The 8,091-nt window shown below is 42.0% G+C and overlaps 1 long non-coding RNA gene across 1 annotated transcript; it reads right to left on the bottom strand.

Moving 5' to 3' along the window:
- Nucleotides 1-989: 989 nt before the first annotated feature.
- On the bottom strand, nt 990-6,992 carry LOC147581157 (uncharacterized). Its single transcript, XR_015250857.1, has 2 exons — nt 6,784-6,992; nt 990-2,739 (listed from the first exon to the last, which is right to left on the bottom strand). It is a non-coding gene; the product is annotated as an uncharacterized LOC147581157 (long non-coding RNA).
- Between the last annotated feature and the right edge of the window lie 1,099 nt (nt 6,993-8,091).

The raw sequence follows: 8,091 nt of genomic DNA, 5'->3' as shown, positions 1-8,091 counted from the left end.
AATGGTACCCAGGAAAAAAAATGCACATGGTGCGCATGGAGAAAAGCCTAAGTTCTTCCTCATTTTATGAGCTGCCAAATCTTGCTGCTGGTGTTGACATTAACAGAGGAATGTGATATTAATATTTAGTTCACTCTGTAGAAATGTGCATTTAAAAGGCAATTTCAGCCTGCAGGCTCCAGAGCAAGATCTCTGCCTCTCAGTGTCTTTCTTACACACACACCACATGTGCACGCGTGAGTGCGCACGCGCACACACACACACACGCACACACACAGAATGTTCTCCAGCTCACATGACTGGGAATCCTCGATTAATCCCCAGAATAACACATGGCCAACAGAAGCAGGGGATCTAGCAAAATGGCAATGTTTACAGCTACAGGGGATGCCCGGGGTGCATGAGAGCTTTGTTAGCCCTGTTGGAGATGGAAGTCCCACACGGACAGCTGCAGCATCAAAGAATCCCGGTGACCTAGATTCAGCTATAGATTGGGGACTGTTTTGGCCCCGCGTTGCCACCACTACGCCAGCAGCCTGCTCGCAGTTTCATGGGCTGCCCGGCAAACAGCGCTGACCCATTTCACCATGACAACCTGGGCTGCTCTACTAAGGGCTGTGCGCAAGGAAGCACGGCTGGCATTTTAAAGATTTCAGAATTAAGTTTACTCAGAGTTTTTGAGACACACATTTAGAAGTCTTGACTAAAGCTGACATCCTTTGACAGCAGTGGAACAGTTAGGAAAGTGAAATGTGGAGAAAGTTGCTGTTTGCTTTTTCTGCTTTCTAAACTATCAGCAAAGCTCTCCGTTTTATGTTTTACTCAGCCCCTAGCATGGTAATAAGTATGTTTCTAATCAAAGTGAAGTGATAAACAGAGAATAACTAGGTGAAAAGGCTAAGGGATTAAGTTCCCTGGCTATACACTTCGGTCTATTAAAACAGAATATATAGAATCAAATAATTTAAAACCTCCTGATAAATAAATGGAAGTGTTTAAAGGTGGATTTATTACAGCCTTGGCTCAACCTTGAACTGTACAGAATCAAGTTTCACTGGAGAATTTAAATAGCGTGTCCCTTAGGGGCGAAATGGGGCTGTGCTTTGGGAGAGAAATTCCATTTAGTAAGTGCAATTTAGGAAAATCAGGGCCTGGTATGTGCATGTGATCGCATTAAAATGCTCCCCCTGCTTTTTTGACAAAAAGCATAGCATAGAATGAAAAGTGTTTACAGGTCATTATATTGAAATCCATGCACCATTCTCAGCACTGCTGTTGTTGTTGTTGTTCTTATATTAGCTCAGGAGGGTAAACCTTAGAACTTCCTGAGTGATACTCTATTTCCTAAGCAGAGCAAACAAAATCAAAACAGGTCAAGCAACTGCTTCATGTGATTCAGAATCTATTCCCAGTGACGGATCCTGTCCTTGGGACATGAAGGTCTCTACCTGGGGACGACAACGTCACACAGTCTTTACTTTTTAAGTAGAGGAAGAGGAGTAGTCAGAGCTTGGCATCATGGGAATTGGTCCAATGCAACTTGGGGAAACGTGGAAATAAAACTATAGCATATCTTTGCTCTTTTGGTCATATCACTCTTTTGGTCACAGAGGTTTTACGAAGCCTCTTTCCATTCTCTCTTACTCAGCATTTTCCTTCACTGCTTGAAAAGGTTTTCTTTCCTCCTGCAAGGACTCAGCCTCCTTTTCAGATCTTTCTTGTGGCAAAGTCTTCCAGGAGCAATCCTTATCGTGTATATAAGAACTGCCTTCCTGTTGGAGAAGCACCTAACTTTTGCAGGTACATGGGCCTGCCACTGGTCACCCCAAGCAAGGTCCGCTATCCGTGAAGAGTTTATTGAGTTAACTAAGCAGCTAATACATTATGGCAGACTAGATCAGGAACTAGAAAACAAATACCATTTGTAAACAGTAGTAGCTAGGAATCAATCACTCAACTCTCAAGGACAACTAAAGAAGAAAATTAATTATCCAATATACCAGAAAGATAATAATGGTTCTTCATGGCTAAAAATGGATGCTTACATAGGATAACGCAGTTCACCTGTATGTCAAGCCATCTTGATATAAATGGTAGCCTTTTTTGGGTCTTCATCTGAATGACAAATTACGTGGTCTTCCTAATAGTAATATTTTCATCGCTGAAAACATCTTTTCCAATGCTTTGCTACGATCTAATTTGTTGCATATGACTGTGGTTTTATCACAAGGGGGTTTTCATTAAAAGCCTGTGGTCACCGTGTCTATAGAAGCTCTACCCCTTTCACATGATAGAGTTGGTTAATCACAGGACCGTATGTAGGAGGGAGCACAGCCCAAACCGGAGGTAGGCTAGGTTCAGAGATGCTTGGTTTCTCCAGGATAATCTTCTGTCTGCCCCACGCTCCTCGGGTATATGCTTTCCTCTGAATCTGTCTTCTCCCTATTCCTCTTGCCAGTCCCCGTCCAAGGCCTGAAGCTCCCAGGTCTTCCACTATCACCAATAGACCAATGATTGATGTGTCCACCAAATGTCTGTGCTGTGAAGGGTTATTTGCAAGTTTAAAAGGAGCAAAGATGTGAAAGACAAAAAGAAAGCTTTCCTGGTGGAATTTCTGGCATCCACCCTTAAAACCACACCACGTAGACAGCCTCTTCATTTACTCTTACACCTATGCCATCAAAATCAGTGAGGCCAACAGACACCACGTGATCAACAGGACTCCTCAGCGTAAATGATCTGAAACACAAGGTCAAAAACAGCCTCTTGGTTTTAAATGCTTTTCATTCCTTGGGCTGTGAAGCTATGTTATAAGTTTCTGAAAATGACACTTACGGGAAAGCAAACAGACATCCAGAGTGTGTCTGTCATCTCGTACTTGGAAGGCAGGGAATATCTGAGATCAGTGTAACACTGATAATACCGATATAAAAAATAATGTATGCATTGAATATTCAAATCAATTTCTTAATTCAAGTGGCATACAACTGGCAAACTAATTATATGGTATTTACTTTTTATTGTGTGAAAAATAACATTTTATAATATCAATAAATTCTAGTGGATTGTTTCTAATAGAAAAATTAAAAAATATAGAGTAAGGAATTTCATTAAATCATCCAAAATCCTTCTAAAGGCTGTGATATTGTCTCTCTTCTATCCTTCAATCATTGATTTATTATCTTCTATGGTTTGCCTTGCCAGGGCATTTAAGGACTAGTATAAACATCATCTTTGCAAATGCTTTCAGACTTTCAGCTCTGAATTTCTGCATAGCTTTAATGGAATTCATTATCCAGGCACGCACTATCTTGTGAACTGAATCATCTTTTTGAATTGACCATGGCTTCACTGATGCCTTAACTGAAAGACATTTTTTTGGGAAGGGTATAGTTTTCATGTTTTATTATACGCATTTGAATTTCATTATTACATACTGAGCCCAAGTATACGCTTGCCTTGGCTTATGTCCAGATGTTTGAACTGTAAAGATAAAATGGATGGCTTCATATTAAATAATTAGAGACTCTAGGGGTGGAAAATTCTGTCTACACATTCATACATTTAGTGGCACAAGTAAATTCTAGGGACTATGATATCTATAAGACTGTATTCAGGACTGAAGGGAGAAGTCCTTGGTTGCTGACAAGAATCTCCCCTTGAGTTCAACGTCAGACAAACTAAAAGAGTCTGTCAGTATACAAAAGCCCCTGAATTGCACTAAATCTCCAGTCAGGAGACAGGTAGCAACAGGATAAGTAAAGGAATTGGCTCCTGCCTTTTCTGTTTTTTTTTTATTTTTTTATTTTTTTTGTTTTTTTTTTAATTTATTTTTGGGACAGAGAGAGAGAGAGAGAGAGAGAGAGAGAGAGAGCATGAACGGGGGAGGGGCAGAGAGAGAGGGAGACACAGAATCAGAAACAGGCTCCAGGCTCTGAGCCATCAGCCCAGAGCCTGACGCGGGGCTCGAACTCACGGACCGCGAGATCGTGACCTGGCTGAAGTCGGACGCTTAACCGACTGCGCCACCCAGGCGCCCCTGCCTTTTCTGGCTATGGGGACGGGCCAGTCTGCAGTGAGCAGAGCTGACTGGGCTAGGAGGCAGAAAGCCGACAGGAGGCAGTAGCTTAAGTCCAAAATGTGCAGATTAGAGGAGCAGGCTGGAAATTCTAGAGGCAGAGTGGTTAATGCATTCCTCAACAGTCCTTGCTTTCTAATCAAGTTCCTAGGATGCTTACCTCAGAGTTAACTAAAGATACTTAATGATGCAACTGACCAGCCCATTTACTTAACCTGGAAAAGCATGGTGTTAGAGTGAGCATATTTAGTCCTGATGCAGGCTAGATACACATGCATTTAGTTCTGGTACAAAGTTTTCACCTTCCACTTGGAATTTGCATAAGAAATGGCTCCTAGCATGTTTTGGTCATGTCTATGATGGTCATCGTACTGACAGATGAAACGACTTGCCATTCTTTAAAAAAAAAATCATGGTCCTTTCTTTGTTTCTTTTCTTCCTTATAGCTCTGCTTTTATTTTTTTATCAGTTTTATTTGTTCATTCACTAAGTGAATATTTAGGCAACACCATCTTCCTTCTCCAACAAGGCATTGTGCCAAGTAATATGCCATGCGAGATGTGACTCCTGCCTTCCATGGGTTGCATTCTGGTGGGAAGCCTAGCACTTGTACCCATACGCATAATATTCCGGGCACTAATGACATACTATATCTGTGATGCAGACCGTGTGCTCCAGAAATCTGAAATAGAAGGGATCTGGCTGTAGCGGGAATAATATTATGAGAGCTGAAGGGTCTAGTTCCTTTTGATAAAGATTGGAGGGCAGTGTTGGGCAGAGGAGCTGCAGCAGAGGCAACAACGTGGAGGTTAGAAGGGCATTCTATGATCAAGAAGTAATCCAAAATAAGTTACATTTAGATCTCCACCTTGAGGAGATCTCAAGGGCTTGAGACTGGAAAAACAGTTGGGAGCCAGAATTTCAGGCTAAGTGATTTGGTCTTAATTCCGTCGGCCATGAAGAGATAGTCAAAGATTTTAAGTAGGATCTTGGTGACTTTGCTGTGCTTTAAGAAAATGATTAAGGATGGAGGGCGCCTGGGTACCTCAGTGGGTTAAGCATCCAACTCTGGATTTCAGCGCAGGTCACGATCTCACTGTTGTGGGATCGAGCCCCTCATCGGGCTTTGCACTGATGGCATGGAGTCTGCTTGGGATTCTCTGTCTCCCTCTCTCCGCCCCTCCCCTGCTCATGTGCTCTCTCTCTCTCTCTCTCAAAAATAAATAAATAAACATTAAAAGAAAAGAAAGAAAATGATTGAGGGCACTCTGCAGGATGGACCACAGGAGAGAGGAAGGTCAGGTGGGAAACTATGGCAGCACTCAAAGGGTGGTGTGGTAAGATGGGAACTCTGGAGGGAGCAGTACGAATAAAAGGAAGAGGAGAGATGATACTTAACATGGGCGTGTTATTTTATGTCCCCAGAGAATTGAGTTTGTGTTGATTAGTGAAACAATACAACCAGTTACACTTCTGTTAAGCCTTCAAAAATTGTAACAAGTTATTTCACAGACATTGTGTCCATGATTTACTTATGAAAGGGACTCAATCAGTGATTTAAAAGGCATATATCGGGGCGCCTGGGTGGCGCAGTCGGTTAAGCGTCCGACTTCAGCCAGGTCACGATCTCGCGGTCCGTGAGTTCGAGCCCCGCGTCGGGCTCTGGGCTGATGGCTCAGAGCCTGGAGCCTGTTTCCGATTCTGTGTCTCCCTCTCTCTGCCCCTCCCCCGTTCATGCTCTGTCTCTCTCTGTCCCAAAAATAAATAAACGTTGTAAAAGGCATATATCTAATGGCACATAATTAATGACTATCATCATTTTAAGCCCAATATGCTTCGTTGTCCAACCCTTTGCTCCCCACACTTCTCAAGTGCAAGGGCGTCTTCGGGGCACCACCTGTTCAACCCTCATCCATCCCTCTGAGACCCCTGAAGCATTGCTGTTTTGAGGGTGGGGAAACTATAGCACAGGAAGTATAAGTATACAAGGTGACACAAAAGCTGCATTCTCATTACACCAATTTCCTTTAGCAGGAGACAGGTCAGAATAGCTTTAGGTGGCAATTACTTAACAGTCAAATAATCTGACCAGGCCAAACTTTTGATGAAACAGCCTAATTGGCAATAATTAAGGTTGAGCATATGTGGGGGACGAGGGTTTCTCATCTAACAAGGAACTGCCCTTAATTGCTGGCACTGGCATGGATAATTTAGAAAATTTAGGATGTTGACATTAGATTGTTGTCATGGATTATTTGGAATAATTTTTGTCTCTTATTCAAATTTAAGAAAGAAAAAGACTTGCGAATTCTTCACTTTGGGTTGAGTATGCCCCAATCTACAGGCTCCCTGCATGAGACTGTCTATTTAAGGATAATCCCCGACTCGTCGATGGGAAGAGAAAATCAAAGCATCGGAAAGAACACAAAGATCGGTTGAACACAAGTTTTGACAATATCACCGGCTATACGTCCCAGCAGATGACACTAGTAAGCCATGGTTTAATTGAAACAATTACTGTGAATATACAGTGGTTGTGTGTTTGTGTATCTACTTGGGAATATAGAACTTCTGGTTTTGCACGTGCATATGACAAGGCAGGACCAGGGAGAAGAAAGAAAGATAAGAAATTTTACCTAAAAGCAGCATTTTCTGAGTATTTATGTGTAAAATCATGTTTGTCCTTAAATTACTGAAAGGCTTACCTCTCAGGTGTTTGAAATGGAAATCATTCTTCCGGGATTCTTTTTTATAACTCATTTTTGTTTGTGCAGAATTGACGGAGAAGGGCCACACTCTGATGCGCTACAATTTAGTCTTCTATCACAAGCAACAGAATACTGGGCTTTGAAAGCCGACGGTGTGGGGGTGGGGGAAAAAAGGGGGGAAAAAAGAAATGTTTATACCTCCTCATTTTGACATGGCTCCTTCAGAAATCTGATACTAAATATCTTCCTGCATCTGGGGGAGGGAAGAAAGAGACTATACAGGAGTTCTGTGCATAATGTTGAAATAAAACCCTCTATTGTCCACCAAGACAATAGAACTAGTCTATAATAATGTAGTACAAGTGGAGCATAAACTCCACAAACCGGCAATGCAATCTTTGTTCCAGTGTAATCTTCCATATCAACTATCGACAGTCCCCAGAGGTAAGAGAAAGGCCTTTTTCCTATTTCCCATAACTTGCCATCACCTCTCTCTCTCTCTCTCTCTCCCATCCGTGTAGGAAGCAGTAGAATAAAGTTCCCCTCTGGGATGGCTAAACATGTTTGACAACATAGGAACTGTCCTAAATCTTGGCCAAAGTCTCAAGCTTAGCCCAAACTGTTTGTATGGAGAACCAGAAAGAATTGGCTTCATTATCCGTTTCAAAGTCTGTAGGGGGTATTTATTTTGGATGGGAAGAGAAGTAGAAATACTGAGAATTAAGGTGTGGGGCGCTCGTAATCAAAGCACAACTTGAGAAGACGCCGTTTCAACGTCCGTCTAGAGAGACAGCATCTCTTCAAGAGAGTAGGAAGGGAAGACACAATATATTACTAAAACAAAGTAAAATATCCCACAACATCAGGATGGAGGGGAAAGCATTGATTGAGCACACTGAAGCCGACACAGAAGCAATTGTTCACTAACATATTCACCACTACCTGGCACTCTGTGAGGAAGCAGGTGGCTACCACAGTGATGAGTAAGTAAGTCTGGCCTGCTGCCATTGGGGTGGGGCTCACATTCATGGTGGGCATTCTGTTTAAATGTTGCAGAAACATTAGATGAATATCTTCACTTCTGGTAGTTTTCCTGAGCCCTGGCCAATTTGAGCCTCTAAAATTGTTTGAGTTCGTCTGTAATTAATCTTGCTGAAAACTATGACTTCAGGTTATCCACAAGAGTCAAAAAACAATTAATTCACAAAACATGCCGTGCCCTTTCACAACCATAAAATTTACCTTTTGTTTAAGAGAAAATTCAGTCTGCTAAAAATATTTTATGAAGGAAAGAAATTCGTCTGA

This window comes from Puma concolor, chromosome B2 (genome assembly GCF_028749965.1).
Source record: "Puma concolor isolate L17-30 chromosome B2, mPumCon1.1.hap2, whole genome shotgun sequence".
NCBI classification, from domain to species: domain Eukaryota; kingdom Metazoa; phylum Chordata; class Mammalia; order Carnivora; family Felidae; genus Puma; species Puma concolor.
This window is presented reverse-complemented; position numbering and strand designations above follow the sequence as displayed.